The following is an 18,614-nucleotide window of genomic DNA, read 5'->3' on the forward strand; positions in this document are numbered from 1 at the left end:
GGGAAGTGGGGAGGCTTGTGAGTTACTGTGAAGTGATGGAGGAAGGGTGACCTGAAATGGGGAGATAAGTTGTCTCACATTTCTATGTGGCTCCATCTAGCTAGGCATAGTTTTGTAATGTCACATTGTTCCTTACAACATCAATCACACTAAACAAACGTGCACTTTCAAAGCAAAGGTTATGGAGGAACTGGCTATATTTTCAATTATTTAAGGGGATTTTCTATAGGAAAACAAGCAGGCTCTTGGTTCTCAGAGGGTGGAGCCCTGGTGAATGGCTAGGCATTAGAGAAGGCAGCTCTGATCTTGACATGAAGCCCACATTGTAACACTTAGAGCTGTCTTGGCCAGGAATTTTCATGGGAGACAGTGGGCACCATATCAGGGGAGAGGTTCAAGCAGTGGGTGGTCACCTGCAAGACAGCTATAAAAGGGAAATTCTCAATTGACCTCTGAAAGTCTCTCCAAGTATAAATTTTTTAATTCTTGATACTATCAAGAATTTTTAAAATTCCATAAAACATTCACTGTGTCCACAAAATGTTAATTTTCTGGTGTGTGTGTGTATGTGTGTGCCTGCGTGTGTGCACATGCTGCTGTGCATCTAGGTGTGTGAGCTACTTCTAAGCGAATGGACCATGTTGCATGGGTAGGTACTGGATAAGGTAACACTAGCCACTATAACAGATAAACCCCCAACTATCAATGATTGGCCAGATCTGAAGTTTATGGCTTACTTAAGTTCATTCTAAATGTGTTTCTGAAGAAAAAGAACCATCCTTTTAAATTCACCATCATTTTCTTCATCATGTTCAGAGACACACAACAATGCCTAACTGCAAAGGAGGCCAGTTAATGTGGTCTGCCATGTTCTCAGGAAGAAGGAGAGTCAGGTTTGGTGACCTCCTGCAACCTCTGCTTCACTACACCTCACATTTTCCATATATGCCTATCAATGTCAATGTGTCTAAGCAAAGTGAACTCATTCCAGAGAAGGGAGAAATTGGGATAGCACGTATTAAGCATCTATTATATGCTTAAATCTGATCCTCATACACTTGCACACATTGTTTTATTTAATACTTAAAATTATGCTGCTAGGTGGATAAGATCACATTAGAAAGATTGTATAGATGGGAAAATTAGGGTCAAAAAGAAGTAGCAATTTGGACAAGATCACATGGTTAATGCATGTCAAGGGAAGGACCTGAATTTCAAACAGGAGACGCCCACTCGGCTTTCTTGCACCGTGGCCCTTTGGAAACACTCAACTGGTCACTTTGGACTGAGGCTTAGAATGACCTAGTCAGTTCTCAAAATCTGGGCATACCTGCCTGGGGCCTTAGAGATGGGGGGGACTGCAAAGAGAGGGGACCTAGGTAATGGGACAGGGCTAGTCTTCAATTTGGTTTTTCAATATGTATAATTTAGACACCATCTTTTTATCACAGAAAAGTGCACAGGCTTGACTCCTTCCTCAGTTTTCAGACCCGCCTCAACCACTTGTAGCCACCTGAGCTTGATTAAACCAGCCCACCTCCCTGAGCTTCAATTCATTCAACTGAAAAACAGTTTGTCAATAAAACTCCTTTCTTCTCGGGAGTGAGCTAAGAGCGTGTTCATAGACAGCCTGAGAGTGAATGTGCTTTTAAGCCCTTAGGTGCTATGTAATTATCATCATCATGAAAAATAGCCATTTGTTTTGCAGGAAAAAAGAACAGAAAAATCAGATTCTGGCTGTTTATGGGGAAAATACAAAACCTTGGTTCTGAATGCAGAGGGAGAGAATAGACAGTCTATTTTTTCCTCCTGTTGGTTCAATGATAGCTATTAATGTTGTTAAGTCTTACAGATTAGTCTTAAAAACACTTTTTTGAGGTCTTGTTGCAGTTGAAAAGCCCATGGGAGCGATTTCTAGTAATCTAAGTTAATAAACTATAAATTAACTTTATTTTCAAAGATTAATTTAAAAAACAATTACACAAAAACACTTATGACCTTTGACAAAATAATTGTACCAGTTTTAAAACAGCTAAATGCTGATTAACAGACATATCCAGAAATTAGTGTACAAAATAAAAAGATACACAGAACCAAAGAACTTATTTTGTAACTACTTCTTTCCTTTTATGTAATTTTCTTTCTCTGAACAATAATTCCTTTCTAAACATAAATATTTGACCAATGTCTGATGATGCTTATCCATAGAGATAAAACTTGAATTAAAAGAAGAGGCAAGAACTGGGGCTTCATTCATCTCTCCCATCAACTCTCTCTTTGTGGTCCTGATTTGTCAGAGAGAATGTACTGGAGTTTGCAAAAGAGAAAAAAAAAACCACAGAGCTTTTCTCCCAGTGGTCTGCTTTCAGAATGAAGACGGAGAAGTCAACATTTGGGAAGTGTTTACCATGGACCAGGAGGTAATATAACACATCATTTAACTCTCCCAAGTAGCCTGGGGCACAGATTCCACTACGTCCCCATAACAATGAGAAAAGCAAGGCTCAGAGAGGCTTAGACACTCATGCTGTCTGTATTAGTCAATTTTCACACTGCTATAAAGAAATACCCGAGATTGGGTATTTTATAAAGAAAGGAGGTTTAATTGACTCACAGTTTCACATGGCCCGGGAGGACTCAGAAAACTTACAATCATGGCAGAAGTGAAGGAGAAGCAAGTACCTTCTTCTTCACAAGGCAGCAGGAAAAAGAGATAGTGAAGGAGAAACTGCCAACACTTAGAAAACCATCAGATCTCATGAGAATTCACTCACTATCACAACAACAGCTTGGGGAAAACCACCCCCCTGATCCAATCACCCTCACCCTCCCTTGACATGTGGGGATTACAATTTGAAATGAGATTTGGGTGGGGACACAGAGCCAAACCATACCATTGTCAAAGCATTAGGAAGTGCACATGCCAGAGTTCCAGTGCAGGCTTCCAGGACTTTAGAGACTGTTATTTTCTCTTAAAGAGATTGCTGAGTACCTGGCATCACGAACCCCACTGAAATTGGACTCTCCTTCTTTCTGTGGGATATATGGGCCAGGGTTCTCCAGAGAAACTGAACAAGTAGGTTGTGTATGCACATATAGAGATTTGTTTGAAGGAATTGGCTGGTGTGATTGTGAAGGTTTGATCAGTCCAAAATGTGCAGGGTGGGCTGTTAGGCTGGGGACTCAGAGATGAGCAGATGCATAGTTCCATACTACAGGCTTATTTCGGGTATTACATAGAATTTCTTCTTACTCAGAGTAGGTCATTGTTTGTTCTCTTCAGGCCTTCAACTGATTGTATGAGGTCAACCTACACTGGAGAAGGCAGTCTGCTTAATCAAAGTCCACCAATTTAAATGTTCATCTCCTCCAAAAACACCCTCACAGAAATATCAGAATGTTTGACCAAATATCTGGGCACCTTGACCCATCCAAGTTGACACATAAGATTAACCATCACATGGGGAGTATTCATTATGGGATCCAAAGTGACAAAGAGAAAATCCAGAAGCACTTATCCTTGCATAAAAACTAATTAAAATCTCACGTTCTCTTGTCAAACGGTTGAGGTCAAGGTCCACTGTTTCCAGAAAATAACAAAGACCCGGGTGACAAGGAGCACTGAGAAAATCATGGTACAAAAATGTAAAGACAGATGAACCCCAGATTTCTTAGTCTCAATGTAATCACTTTTCTTTTTAATTTGGAAAACAGTTACCCTGGACTCCACAATGAATGACCACCCATCAATGACATGTTCTTCTTCCCTTATGAATGGCATTTCCTTTGAACAAGTAAATCCATAACTTGAGGCCATACAAACTATTGACCTGCTGCAAAGTGGAATCTCTGCATTGTTGCTGTCTTCTCATCATAGGACTAGCAAATATTTCCTGACCTCTCATTGTGGGCCACATCCTGGAAGGCTTCTACCTGGGCTACTACAGTCACCTGCACAATCCTCCCTATCAACCTCACGGTTGTTACCCTCCCAATTTGGTATTGTCATTGGTGATTTGCAGTTGAGGAAACTGAGTCTCAAAGAGATGAGATGCATTTCCTGGGGACTCACAGGTTGTGGATGCCAGCTCCAGGTTTTGAATTTGTCCCTGTGCTAACACCTATGCTCATGACCACTGCCTCTTTCATCATCTTATTATTTTATTTTATTTTGACACAGGGTGTCACCCTGTCACCCAGGCTGGAATGCAACAGAGTGATCATAGCTCCTTGCAGCCTCAAACTCCTGGGATCAAGGATCCTCCTGTGTCAGCCTCCTGAGTAGCTGGGACTATAGGTGTGTGCCACCACACCTGGCTCATAATCTTTTTAGAATTTATTTTCCTTTGGTTTCCGTAATTTTATTTTCCTTTGTTTATTTATAAGGTACACTGCTTTGGGGTTTAAAACAATTCACTTTAAAAATAAAGTGTCCACATTTGGGGTACTGAATATGCTGTGTCTTGATCTAGGTGGTGGTCACATAAGTGTGCTTATATACAAAAATTCATCATCCTGTGTGCTGAAGGTTAATGAGCTTTATGGAGGTATATCCTACATGAATACAGGATTTTAAAACTACAGAAATGGAAATTTACAAATAAGCAATCAAAGACAAAACAAAGCAAAAGAACAAAACAATGAAATCAGAATCACAGAATCGTAGAATGTCTGCACAGAAAAAGACCCACAAAACTTGTTTTCTTTGTTCTGACACTTTTTTCACACAGCACTGTCATGGCTTGTCTATGAGCGCTCTGGTCATCTCACCAGACCATGAGCTCACCAAGGGCAGAACCTGGCACATTTTGTCCCTTGACACAGGCTTGTAGGGTGATTAAAAGATTTTTCTGCTGTGATACATTTTATTTGCACAAGTTATCTGGTATGAGTCAAAAAACCTAATTGTATTGACAAACAGGCCCTTGGCAAAGATGTTTATTGCACACCTTAAATTTGCAAGGTTATCTCTTCTCATCTTACTGAGCTCTCACCTTAATCTTCCTGATCATCTCCTTCTTACCCCGTTAAGTGCCCACTCACCTAAAACACACTGGGTAATGATGTTTATTACCCAACAATGAAAATATTGTTATTTATGGTTATAATCAGGATGTCATCAAATATGAATGCTCACATTCGGTGAGGGCCTTTCAACTGATTGTTTATGTAAATGAAAGCGTTTGCTCATCATCACATCCATTTTGGGAAGAAACAATCAGCCAGACGGGTTGTTTCTGTCTATAATATCTTTTTAGTATTCAGTTCGCTGAAAACCAATCTGCAACAAAAGAAAAAAAAAAACTACAAATTTAAGGTTAAATGTAAACCTATAACAAATGTTAGCGTGCCCTGGAATGACACAGGCAGAAGCTCAATTGCAATTCCTCTTCACTGGGAAATTTAGAATGGGTCTCCAATCCGGATGCGGTTTGCAATAGAGAAGTGGCCTTTCCATCCCAGTTTCTCCCACTCTGCACCAAGTGGACAAGGCCATTATGTAGTGGCTGTAACCACCCTAGCCCTGGAATTGGGCCATCTATATGATCTCAAGGTTGTCACATTGGCAAGCGAGTCTTATTTAACTTACCTGTTGTATTAGTCTGCTCTCACACTGCTAATAAAGACATACCTGAGACTAGTTTATGAATAAAAGAGGTTTAATGGACTCACACTTCCACATGGCTGGGGAGGCCTCACAATCATGGTGGAAAGCAAGGAGAAGCAAGTCACATCTTACATGGATGGCAGCAGATGAAGAGAAAGAGAGTGTGTAGGGGAACTCTCCTTATGAAACCATCAGATCTTATGAGACTAATTCACTATCACAAGAACAGCATGGGAAAGACCCGTCCCCATGATTCAATTACCTCCCACTGGGTCCCTCCCACAAAACGTGGGAATTCTGGGAGCTACAATTCAGGATGAGATTTGGGTGGGGACATAGCCAAACCATATCATCTGTAAATGGATGCTTGGATAGACTGTAAGTGAAAACTCTAAACATGCGTCCATAACAACCATCTCAGTGGATAGACTCCAATCTACTGTTAGGAAGGAGGGAAAATGTTCTGGCTCCAACATTTATGGTAACTAATGCTGAGGCTCTAAGTTATAATAAAAAGTAAAAGGAGCCCATTGTCCTATTCTCTAAAGGGGATACCCACTTATTTTGTAAAGAACCAGATAGTAAATGGTATTGACTCTGTGGGCCACTTAGTCTCTGCATTCCAAGTGTGTCTGTGTAGTGATAAAACTTTATTTGCAAGACATATTTGATCTGTGGACCATAATTTGTTGACCGGTGATCTAAAGCATCCTTACTTGAAGTATTATCCACAGATCATTAGTACTGCAAGATATTCTTTGCAAAAAAAAAAAAAAAAAAAGTCTCTATACAAATAAGTTGGGAAATACTTCATACCTTTTCCCTCTAGGGTATTCACATAGTGCACATGATCCTTCCAAATCTGCTGCAAAGAAACTATTGAAAGCAGAATTTTTCCAAACTTCTTTCACCTTCCTTTGCACCCAGCCCCTGTGCCTGCCCAGAGGGCTCTTGCTTTGGGGAATGCAACTCTGAGCATGTTTTTGTTATCGGGCCCTGAGATGCTAAAAAAAGAAAGACTCTTGAAGCCACTTTGCTAACCATCTTATAGGGGGTAGGATTGAGGTCTGGGAAGGCTAATAGATCTGGCAGGTAAGGCAGTAAACCCCTGATTGGTGAGTTACTTTGTCCTAATGGTCTGAAGATAGCCAAGCAGCAGCCTTCTGACACAATGGAAAGATTACTTTGAGAAGAATAAAGAGACCTGAGTCTTCGTCTTCATGTTGCTCTTGGTTCACTTTGTGGTTCTGGAAAGCTGCTTCATCTTTCTGAGTTTCACCTGCAAAATAATTTTCCCCATCTGAAAAAGAAAGACATTTATTTAGAAAATTTCTGAAAGTTTTGCAGTGTTGTTGTTTCAAGCCTTCTTTTTTTGTCTTGTCTTTAAGGGCAGATCGAATGAATGTACAGGTAAAATCCCAGGATGAGGAAACTCAGAAAGGAGGATTAGTGCTTCTTTTCTTTTCTTTTTTCTTTTCTTTTCTTTACCTTTTCTTTTCTTTCCTTTTCTTTTTTTTTCTTTTTTTCTTTTTTCTTTTCTTTTTTTTTTTTTTTTGAGACAAAGTCTCAGTCTGTCATCCAGGCTGTAGTGCAGTGGCGTGATCTAGGCTCACAGCAACCTCCACCTCCCGGATTCAAGCGTTTCTCCCACCCCAGCTGCCCAAGTAGCTGGGAAGATTATAAGCCCATGCCACCACACCCAGCTAATTTTTGTATTTTTAGTACAGATGGGGTTTCACCGTGTTGGCCAGGAACTCAGGTGATCCACCCACCTCAGTCTCACAAAGTGCAGGAATTGCAGGCATGAGCCACTGCACTTGGCCAGATTAGCACTTCTTTAACCATGCGCTTGACTTTCTGACTTTCAATTTTGTGTAAACAAAGCTGACCAGATTTTGGCTTCCCAAGTCAGAATCATGAGGGTCAAAGCCCCAAGGGAAAGACAAATACAGCCGCAGCAACAGCAGCACACTCACAAAGACAGACGGTGGACCTGCCGTCAGGAGCGTAAGTCCTGAGCTGAACCAGGGTTCCTCATTCATTCCTCATGGGAACTTGCATAAATTACCCACTTTTTTCCCTCTGGCCTCAGTCCCCCAATGTATCACTGGAGAGCGGTACTTTATAAACTGTTGTAATAAGCAGAGAATAGTTTTATTAATATCATAACTGCTACCATCACTGATGACTCTACACCAAGTGTAAGAGGTGAAAGACAAGGCCAGGCGCGGTGGCCCAAGCCTGTAATGCCAGCACTTTGGGAGGCGGAGACGGGCAGATCACGAGGTCAGGAGATCGAGACCATCCTGGCTAACCCGGTGAAACACCGTCTCTACTAAAAAAATACAAAAAACTAGCCGGGTGAGGTGGCGGGCGCCTGTAGTCCCAGCTACTCGGGAGGCTGAGGCAGGAGAATGGCGTAAACCCGAGAGGCGGAGCTTGCAGTGAGCTGAGATCCGGCCACTGCACTCCAGCCTGGGCGACAGAGCGAGACTCCGTCTCAAAAAAAAAAAAAAAAAAAAAAAAAAAGAAAATTGTGTGATGAATATTAAAACACTTCGTAGAGCTAGAAGGGTCATTGAGAAATCGGCGATTCATTTCCTAGCACTGCCTATTGTTGTACAGCCTCCCCTGCAAAATGGGAGGGCTTTAAAGCCTCTTTAACTCAGAGACATTTAGAGAGAGTGATTTGTAATGTCTCAGACACTGTTAAATGTGTTTGATATATCATTATATTTATTCTACTAATATGGTGATGGTACTAATGGGACATGCCTCACATAGGAACAGGGAGACAACCTCGATTTTACAAATGGCAGGGCAATCTCTCTCATGGAGGGATAGGAAAAAATTGGCCTTGAATCCAAAAGTTTGTATAGATGTTTAAAAAAAAAAAACATGACTTTGCTTTCTTGAAAATTTATCCAATTGAATTTCCTTTCAAATGAGAACTGAATGATTCCTTCTCTTTAGCTAGACCTGGGCTTCATAAATACCATCTCTGCACAGTATATTACGCACATCATTTATTCAGCAGATATCATAATATATTCAGGGCTGCTCTTAGGAAGAGAAATTTCAATATTAGATAAAAATAGTGAGATGGCGACGGTAACAGTGTTTGTCTGGTACACAAGGTAAATAGGATTGTTAGCGATTGCTAAAGGCTTCAGGAAAAGATAGGGAAACAAAGATAGCTCATGCCAGATTCTGAGCCAAGCAGTTACAGAGGTTCAAGGAAGCTTGATTACCTTCTGCCACCGCGTACTTCTAAGCAGGCCCAGAGATGAGTTCCCCCTTTCTTATATTTTCTTGTAAGAATGGCTGAATGTTATCCTAATTAGAAATCTGCTCAGATTTGGAAACAGGCTGGCGTTGTCTTCTCTCCCTAACCCTCCTTCCTCCCACTTCTCTGTATGTCTCTCTCTCTCTCTCTCTTTCTCTCTCTCTCTCTCTTTCACACACACACACACACACACACACACACACAGGCACTCATGATAATGTCCACTGTCCACAGAGTCAGAGACTTGTCTGAGCCTGTCACCCAACTGGCTTGACACAGGCTCTGGGCCTCTCTGTATGTGAGTTCCTGGATCTGCATGGGCAGTGATTGGACTGACAAATCTCTCCAAGCCTCCCTGCCCATGTCCTCTACATCCAAAGTGCTGGCCTATATGGAACACTAACAATGCCCGAGTCTGGTTCTGTGTTTTATACGTATCAACTCCTTTAATCCTCACAACACCCAGGGAGATATGCAGCATTAATCCCTTCCTTTGGTGAGGAATCTCTCCACCTGACAGACAAGGAAACAGGTGAGGTACCAAGAATTTAAGGAATTCACTCAAGGTCACATCCAGGAAGTGGCCAAGCCAGAATTCCAACCTAAGCCACGTGGTTTCAAAAGCACAGAGCAGAAAGCCCAGCACAGAGCCCAGCCTCAAAGGCACAGAGCTGCAGTGAATGCCCCTCTGGTAGACACTCCAGAGCAGTGGCTCCTGTATGTCCACTCACATGTGCGTGAACACTCATGAATGTACCCGACACTCTGCTTGGCACACACAGAGCTGAGACTTGCGGAAGTGTGCTAGTGTCATCAGAACCAACCCAGGGTTTGTTCAGGGAAGAGTGGCCCAGGGAAGAAGGAACTGCAATTTAGAAGAAGAAGAAGTCAGTGCAGCAGAGGAGGCCCTGCGGATCCCAGACAGCAGGGAGGCAGCCCAGGGCTAAGGAGTCGAGGGGCTCCCAGTGAAAGACACATTCACAATGTGAAGGATGGGTCAGATATGGAAATGGGAAAGGCAAGCCAGGTGAATACACAGGACAAAGAAGCACAAAGTGAGAGGTGGGCAGGCTCTCACAACAATGGGGCTGGGCTCAGGGCTGCTTTGTGTGAGGGAAGGGAGGCAAGAAGGCTGTAATAGCAAATTTGAACTATTTTTTGTATTGTTTTGTTTTAAACAAAGCTGAATGCCAATGAAGTGTCTGCAGGGGCTTTGGAAAGTCTGGTTGAGTTTTTGCACAAGGGTTCTCGGGCAACCTTGTAGATGCCTGGCAAGGTTGCAGCAGAGCCTGTAATTCTCACCCTTCTCAAATCCTCCCAAAAGCCTATACAATGGTAGACCATGCATTTCTTTATTATCTTCTACACAGGGACCACCTGGATCCTTATCTAAGAACATAGACTTCAAGTTACTACAGTTAACCGACCTCCTATTCATTCTTCTCATTTTTTTTCTGAGGCTAGGGATAAGATGCTTACATAGATACACTATGCATTTCATGGTTCTATTTATTTCCTTTTTGCTTTTACATGTGAGGCCCAGGGGGCCCACTGCACAGGAGGAGCCCGGGAATGCGTGGGAACCATTAGTGCTCTGTGGGACCGGAGCTTGCTCTAGCAGCCATTGTTTTTGCCTCATTAAGAACTTTCTTGTTTCTTCACCCACCAGTAATAGTTGTTTGTTGTTGTTTTCTCAAGCATTCTGACAGTTTCAAAACCACGAAGCATGACTCAATCCTAGTGGGGGCTCAGTTTAATTCTCTGAATGAACAGAATGCAATTACATATGTAGGAAGATTTTTTAATCTTTCTTTATCTACTCTGTTCACCCACCTTAAGAACCAAGCTCCAAACTGAAGTACAGCAGGTGATGTGTGTGTTTTTCTCACTTTCACCTCCTGGAGAGCCAGCTCCTCTAGCGAGGGCCTCCATGTACATGTTCCCACTTAGCCCCCATTATTTCTTCAGGGTCAACTTCCTTATTTCCTTTGACAGCTGAGAAAGTTGAAGTTTAGAGTCATTACATAATGCTGAGAAACATAGAAAGTGGTTTAAAAAAAATAAACAAAAATGCACCTGATTCTAAAGTTTGTGTTCTTTCCACTACACTCAATTTGCTTCTCCTAAATGAAAAAAAAAAGGTATACACGTAAGAAGCTTCAAGTTCAGTCTCACTCTCTGTAAAATGAGATAGTGAAGATTACTCAAAAGCTGACTGGAAGTATTGAATTATTCCTGGCTTATACATTGTAGGGGATAAGGTAGGTAAATTCAGTGCTAATTGAATTTTGTGTTAGGCTATTCTCATACTGTTGTAAAGAAATACCTGAGACTGGGTAATTTATAAAGAAAGAGGTTTAATTGGCTCATGGTTCCCCAGGCTGTACAGGAAGCGTGGCTGGAGAAGCCTCAGGAAACTTACAATCATGGTGGGAGGTGAAGGAGAAGCAGGCACATTTTACATGGCTGAAGCAGGAGAAAGAGAAAGAGGGGGGGAAGGGGCTACACAGTTTTAAACAACCAGATCTCCTGAGAACGTATTCACTGTCACAGCAACAGCAAGGGGGAAGTCCACCCCCATGATCCAAGTACCTCCCACCAGGCCCCTCCTCCAACACTGGGGATTACAATTCAACATGAGATTTGGTGGGGGCACAAATCCAACCGATATCAAATTTCAATCTGGATCTTTTAAAGGAAGAATCAAAGGAATGCTCTAATGCGTTGCTGAGTGGATAAGGGAACCGGAAGTACGAGAATTCAAATGACTTGTTCAATTTCACATGGCTCATTACTTGGTCCTTTGATTCTAAATCCAGCATGTGGGGTTTAGCCAATGGATTGTTTGGAAAGAACAATTGGACTAGATCTTCTGATTTCTCTTCTTCCATCTCATCTCCTGATTTAATTTCTTCCTCTTTCCCTTTCATTTCTATCAGTATAGAACAGAGAAAACAAACAAACAAACATCAAGAAACATAGGTTTGGATTTTTCTCCTCTTTTTTTGCTCTGTGAGTCTGCAAAAGTCTCTTGAACTCTCTGAGATTGATTTCTTCCTACATAAAAGGAAGGAATTGGCCTAAACTATTTTAAGATTTTAAATCTTAATGTCTCCCTTCCTCTCCCTTGCCACATTCACCTCCTCCTCTTGTGATCTAGTCTCCGGAAACTGGAAGATTACAAGCAGAAAACTAGCCTGATACACTTAGCATATGCAAATGCTGTGCCAGAGAGACCACCAAAGCTTGGATTCCTCCTTCTGACTCTCCAGAGAGATGTAGGGCCAAGCCTTTCAGCCAGGGCAGAAGGATTCTAAGTGTCTAAGCATCTCAAGTACATAAAACTTAACTAGCATTCTGCTCTGGATTCTGCCCCAAGCCAGTTCCACCTCATCAAAACACCCCTGGGGTGAGCTGTGATTCCTGGGAGCCTGTCCTCCCTCAAGACAACAGAAAGTGCTTCCTCCTGTGCTTCTCAGGAGTGCCATGCCTATTGCTCCACCTTAATAAGAGCAAGCAAAGCCTGAGAGCAGGATTTGCAAATAAGGGATGGGGAATGGAGGCCTGGGGAAAGTGGAAAAAGAGTTAAGAAAGGAAGACGGAAGATGCAGGGGGTGGAAAATAGGAACTGAGGACTGAGCAGCAAGCAGGAAGAAAGAGAAGGGAGGCAGGGAATCCAGCAGGGGGACAGGCAGAAAATAAGACAGAGGCAGGAGCAAAAGGGAAAAGCCCGTGGTGCTAGTTTGAGGCACTGCACCTTGCATAAATTCCAAAATTTATCACTTCTACTAAATGTAGAACTTACTGTACATTTACCAGACAAGCTACTGCACTTTGCAGTATCCTTGAGAGATGGAGGTGGATAGAGGGACTGTTACTTTTTGCCATCATGAGGAGGACACGGACTCTCAGACAAGATAATCCTTCTGAAGCTACTTGAGAGTGAAGTGCAGACCGAGGCCCCTGGATTCTAGAGCCCAGAACCCCCAGTCGGCCTGGACTTCCAGCCTCCAAATTCAGGCCTGTTCTGACCCAGCTCAGACACATAGCCAAACTCAAAGGCATGAAAATCAATTAGAAAACATGAGAGAAGATGATTCTTAATCTGAACCAGACACACCAAAAGACTTGGAGGCTAGGTCCCAAATGCACCACCCCCAACCTCGATATTTCTTTTGTATATTACAGGCCAGCAAAATTAACGTCTGCTTGAAAATCACACAGAGGAGGCTGGTGTGACTGCAAGTCTAGCAATGAATGCACTAAGTAATTCTGTAATTTACCATTTGACCACAAATATATGGCTAGCAGGAGGGAACAAGTGCTGGGGACTAGACACAGTTAAATCAGAACAAGCATCCATCCTTCAGAAGTTTACCACGTGGTCAAAGACTAAATGTATGTGTTCAAGTATCTTTTTTTTTTCTTTGTCTGAGACATGGCCTCACTCTCTCACTCTCTCACCCAGACTGGGCTGCAGTGGTGTGATCTCGGCTCACCGCAACCTCAGCTTCCCAGGCTCAAGCGAATCTCCTGCCTCAGCCTCCCGAGTAGCTGGGATTACAGGCACGTGCCACCACACCTGGCAAATTTTTATATTTTTAGCAGAGATGGAATTTCACCATGTTTGCCAGGCTGGTCTCGAACTCCTGATCTCAAATGATCCACCTACCTTGGCCTCCCAAAGTGCTGGGATTACAGGCATGAGCCACTGCTCCCAGCTAGTTCAAATATCTCTTTACAAAGATTTTTAAAAAGGAATGAGAAAGGAAAGTCTGTGTGGTTTGGCTAATGAAGCATAAGCTTCAGTGCTGGCCTGGCATCTTTAACAGATTAGCTCTGAAGTCAGATCAACCTTGTAGATCCTCAGTTTTCTCATCTATAAAATGGAGCAAGCAAGAGTCATGATATCCAGATGCTGTGCAGACTCCAGGTGATCCTACGGTATACTCGGTATACTCGATATGCCTGGCATATCATCAGGGGCCCCACACATGCACATGTTTCCCTTTCATTCCAAATAGGGAATGTTTTTTCCAGTTTTAAGTTGATGCTATTTCCTCATCTGCATTTTTTTTTCCCATTCTTAATAAGTTGAGTAAGAGGGACAGTGAACTGAAAAGGGAAAACATGTGAAAATGCCGAGAATTCTGAAAATACATCTTTCCAAATTGTGCAGCTTGGTGTTGGCAAGATGACAAGGGCCCCAGAAACCGGGTGCAAACACAGCACAGCAAAATCACGCAGCTTGCGTGTGCAGTATATGTATGTTACATGCCAACTGCTGAACAAGTGCTTTTAAACAAATGACAAATATGATACGATGCTCTGAGGATCAGGCCAAGTGAATGCAAGGGTTTTCAAGATTCAGATGTGGACACGAGGTTCCTCTCGTTCTCCACCCACCAGCCCTTGCCAAGCCCGAGACCCCATCACAACACTCCTTTTGCCTCAACCTCTCTATCCGCGGCACCACACGCATGCACACACCATCAAGAGACCACAACTCCATCCCTCGTGTTAAGCATGTAGGCTGTAGATTATCGGACGGCACATTATTTTCCCAATCAATTTACAAACTTAACTAATAATTTAATTCACCGCATGACAAATCCACTAGCTCATGCCGAAAGCAACTTAAATGGAACGGTCATAAAATTCCCTTCTACGCCTTTGCTTGATGCCATCGTTAAAAAAGAGAAGGGATGACGAAGTGAAAGGGAAAGTGCAGTGATTCTTTTATGTGAAGATTACATTTAAAAATAACCGACTAACCGTCTGCACTTTTCGGGGGCCTGACGTCTCGAAACGCATTTAGATTGATGCAGGCTGGGGCTGAAGTTCTCGTGCTGAGTAAACAGTCAAGTGTTCTTAATAGGAATTGCAGTTTCTCGACATCTGTTAGGGAAAAGGGAATGGCGAAACAACAATTTAGAGTGAGATTGGTTTTGTTAAATGCATTTAAATTCCAAGATTAGTGGTGTTCTTTCTTTTTCAATTAGCATTTACTTGTAGAAAGGTTACAGATGAAAGGGCTGGGGAAGAGATCGGGTGGATTTTTTTTCCTTACTGAGAGGACACTCCAAAGCATAGTAAAGCTAAAATAGGAAGAGAACATAAGACTTAAAAGAACTTAAAACGGATGCCAAATTGAGACTGCAAATCTTGAAGGGAAAGCATTTAAAATAAAATAAAATAAAAATAAAGTGAAGTTGAGTCTGGATTTGATGATCCTGTGCCTCTGGGCAGAAAAATCATAAATTGCTTTGAGAAAATACAGGGATTTCTATTTTCCAAGCCAGTTACTAAGCAAAATTTGTGTTATTTCTCAAATATATGCCATGGTTCTGTGTGAGTGTGTAAAGAGCTGTAACTAGCTCACTTTTTTTTTTTTTTTTCTGATAGAAACATAAACAGAGACGAAAAATGTAGGGAATGTTTCACCTGTTTTACTGCCATTAAATAAACCTCATCTGCTACCAAGCTGTTTTGGGTGACATTTGCTAAATAAATACATTTTGTGGGAGACTTGAACACTGAAGTATAGAGACATGCAACCGATGTTCTCAGATGAATCCTGTTTGCTTCTCAGTGCCTATACCCCTACCCCAGGGGGATAGTGAAGTGGTAAATTCAGGTTTATGTTTCCACATTGGTATTTTATTTCCAAACTTACACAGCTACAACCAAAAGTACATGCTTTTGTTACTAGCATTTCTTGTAATTCTCTCTCTCTTTCTGCTCCCTAACCCAATTTTCCCCTCTTCCTAACTACCTTCCTCTTTCCCTCCACAAATATCTTTATTGTATTTTTTTTTAAATTAGGGAGTATTCACTATTTCTTTACACTTCTATATGGATTTCACTTTAAAAAAATCTATCAGCATGTATATTTTGTGCATGTCTGAAACCTTTAAAATATTGTTCAATTTTCATGATTATTTAAAAATATGTTTATTGAGTACTTGCATAAGGTGAAGGCATTGCTGCTATTTCCACTTAAAAAACTAATACATATATTTTAAAAGAATGTCTGCCAAGACTGTTCTCTGACGAAGTATCTCTGTGGATATTTAAATGGCACCAAGATGGATTACTGTTTCTGATTATTTCTCATGTAGGGTATCAGCGATTTTGCAGAAATCCTAATTGATGAAAATGATGGAAAGGAAGCTTTGAATATGGGGTGTTGTTATTGCACTGGCTGGACAACCAGATGGAGCTATTCTCAGTCCCCAGCACACAGATAGAGAATCTATTCAACAATAACCAAAGAGGTATACAGTTCTAGAACATTCTGCCACCAGACTTCAGGCACCAGGAGGCCTCCGTAGGCAGGGTTCCTCGGGCTTCTCAGCTGGCTTCCTTGGAGAAATTTCATATGCTGATTCCTTTCAATTATCTGTCAATTTTCAAAATGCAAATAGAAACATGCAGTCATCACTTTGGTACTCACCAACTGATTTCTTCCAAGCACCCAGACCATAAGTGAATGCAGTTCAATATGTTCTCTTCCTTTTTTTAAGTGGAGTTAATATTACTGAGCAGATTTTGGTCAGCTTCCAGGAACCCAGTGTGTGGAGAGGCAGAATTTTATTTTAGAAGCACAAGTTGGTTTGAAAAATGTGAACTTACCCCAACTCTTTCTTTGTCTCATCTTTCTTACTAGACATATTTTATTTTCCTAAAGAAAACATAAATAAAAACAAAAAAAAATGTCTTCATTGATACACACACACACACACACACACACACACAAAATTTAGGTCAAATTATTTTTATTACTTACGATGTCTTTAATTATTTTACATATTTATAACACAGAAAAAAGTAAGAAGAAAAGGAAAAATTGTGTATAACTTTAAGAACAGGAGACAACAAATAATAAATATTTTGCTATGATTTCTTTTTCATATTCTATGCATATACATTTTATGGAATTGAGTTCACACTGTTCACACAATTTTGATTTCTGTATTTTGACTTTACCTTTATCAATAAGCATTTTCTTTATATCACTAAAATTTCTTTATTAACATAACCTTATACATATACACAAAATGTTAGCTAATCATTCATCTGTTTAAGGGCATTTTGTAATTTCCAATATTTTTTCCTTTATAATTTCAGGTAATGTTTAAATAAGCCAATTTATGGAAAAGAGCTACCTATGTTGGATTACTTGCTTGGAATGAATTCCTGGAAATAGAATTACTGGGTCAAAGGATACCAACATATTTAATGTCCCCAAAGGCATATTGGCAAATTGTCTTCTGTACAAATTATATCAATTTACCCCCTGTAACTAGTATATAAAAGTGCCTGTTTCACAGTACCTACCTTGCTCCAAGATCTTTTAAAATCTCTGCAAATTTGAAAAATGAAAAAAATGATAACTATTGCCTGGAACAATGTGTTAAAAGATGTACTGAGCAATACATTTATTTTAAAAAATTTTTAATTCACACAAAAAATGTAAAAGCTTGTACACGGGATGTTTTCTGACCAATAAATGCTAAAAAGCCATAATGTTTCCTCATACATAGTAGATTATTTTGTTCGAAAACCTATTACATTTTGCATGTTGCTATAGCAGTCTTTCTAGTCCAGAAAACACTTCACTAAAACAGCAACAATATCAATTTACTGCATACGGCTGCAGGCAGCTCACACTAGATTCTAAACATGATTCAGTGGGCATCTTTAAGAGTGGAATATCCATGACTTATCTTGCCAGGCTTCGTACTATGCCAATGGGGAAGGTGGATGGTGCCATTGTTATTTGGGCAGCCATGCCGAGCTCAAGGAAGAAAGCTGAAATTGTTTGAAAGCCTGGTTTAAGACAGTCTTTTTGAGATTTAGCCCTAGAGAACACTCAACTAAACGACCAAGAGAGGTGGAGAGAAGACTGTTAAAAGGTGCAGAAAAACCCAACAACAGAATGAAAAGACATAGGAAGAACCTTCTCATGCAAATGAACTTACCATAGAGAACCCAGAGGTCACTGAAAAGCACCTTTGTGCTCTAACAGTACAAGGTTCAAAAAGGAAAGATTCAGTCAATAATTGCTGTGTTTGTCTAAATCTGTATTCCCCCAGGCTATTGTGTTTTCCAAGTTAATAAAGTCAATCCTATTCCTTGAAGTTTTCTACTAGACATTGGAGTTTCCCTCTAAGGCTCAACCTACAGCAAACCCTAAAAGATCTCAAAATAGCCCTAATAACTGAGGGTGGATTTTGAGGGTAAAGGAAAGATCAATTACTCTTTGAATATACTCAATATATAAATTAGCACCAAAAGTATCTCTATTTATATGACTGTAATCATGTATTCTTCTTCATCAGAAGTTGCCAGCAATAGTGAGTAGACACTTTAACACCACTGATTATTCAAAACCAAATAAAAAAAACAAGAAAGAAAAGGAAAGAAATTAAAAATCCACCAACTTAAAGAAGCACATTCTACCTCCCCAAATCCTCAATTCCCTTAACTGTCAGATTTTTTTTTAACTGAGCCAGTCTTCGGAGATGATGGCATTTTTTATTGTAAGAATATTCCTTCTAGTGATCAATTCCCGCTTAATGAAGTGTTCCCTAAATTAAATCTACCCTTTCTGAAAGGTTACTCCCCAAACAAAATGAACAGGAAAATGCCTCCAGTCCATATAAATGTCATCCTGCCCTCCAGTAAATCTGTTTTAATCACTATTTTTAAGGAAGC

General features: G+C 40.9%; 1 long non-coding RNA gene across 1 annotated transcript in view; it reads left to right on the forward strand.

The window, feature by feature from the left end:
• Positions 1-17,057, forward strand: part of LOC126958212 (uncharacterized) — a 52,356-nt gene extending 35,299 nt beyond the window's left edge. Inside the window, exons 3-4 of the long non-coding RNA XR_007727150.1 lie at positions 2,209-2,420; positions 16,016-17,057. This is a non-coding gene — a long non-coding RNA (uncharacterized LOC126958212). The remainder of the gene's footprint in view (positions 1-2,208; positions 2,421-16,015) is intronic.
• The last annotated feature ends 1,557 nt before the right edge of the window (positions 17,058-18,614 follow it).

The sequence above is a fragment of the Macaca thibetana genome, chromosome 7 (genome assembly GCF_024542745.1).
Source record: "Macaca thibetana thibetana isolate TM-01 chromosome 7, ASM2454274v1, whole genome shotgun sequence".
Classification (NCBI taxonomy): Eukaryota; Metazoa; Chordata; class Mammalia; order Primates; family Cercopithecidae; genus Macaca; species Macaca thibetana.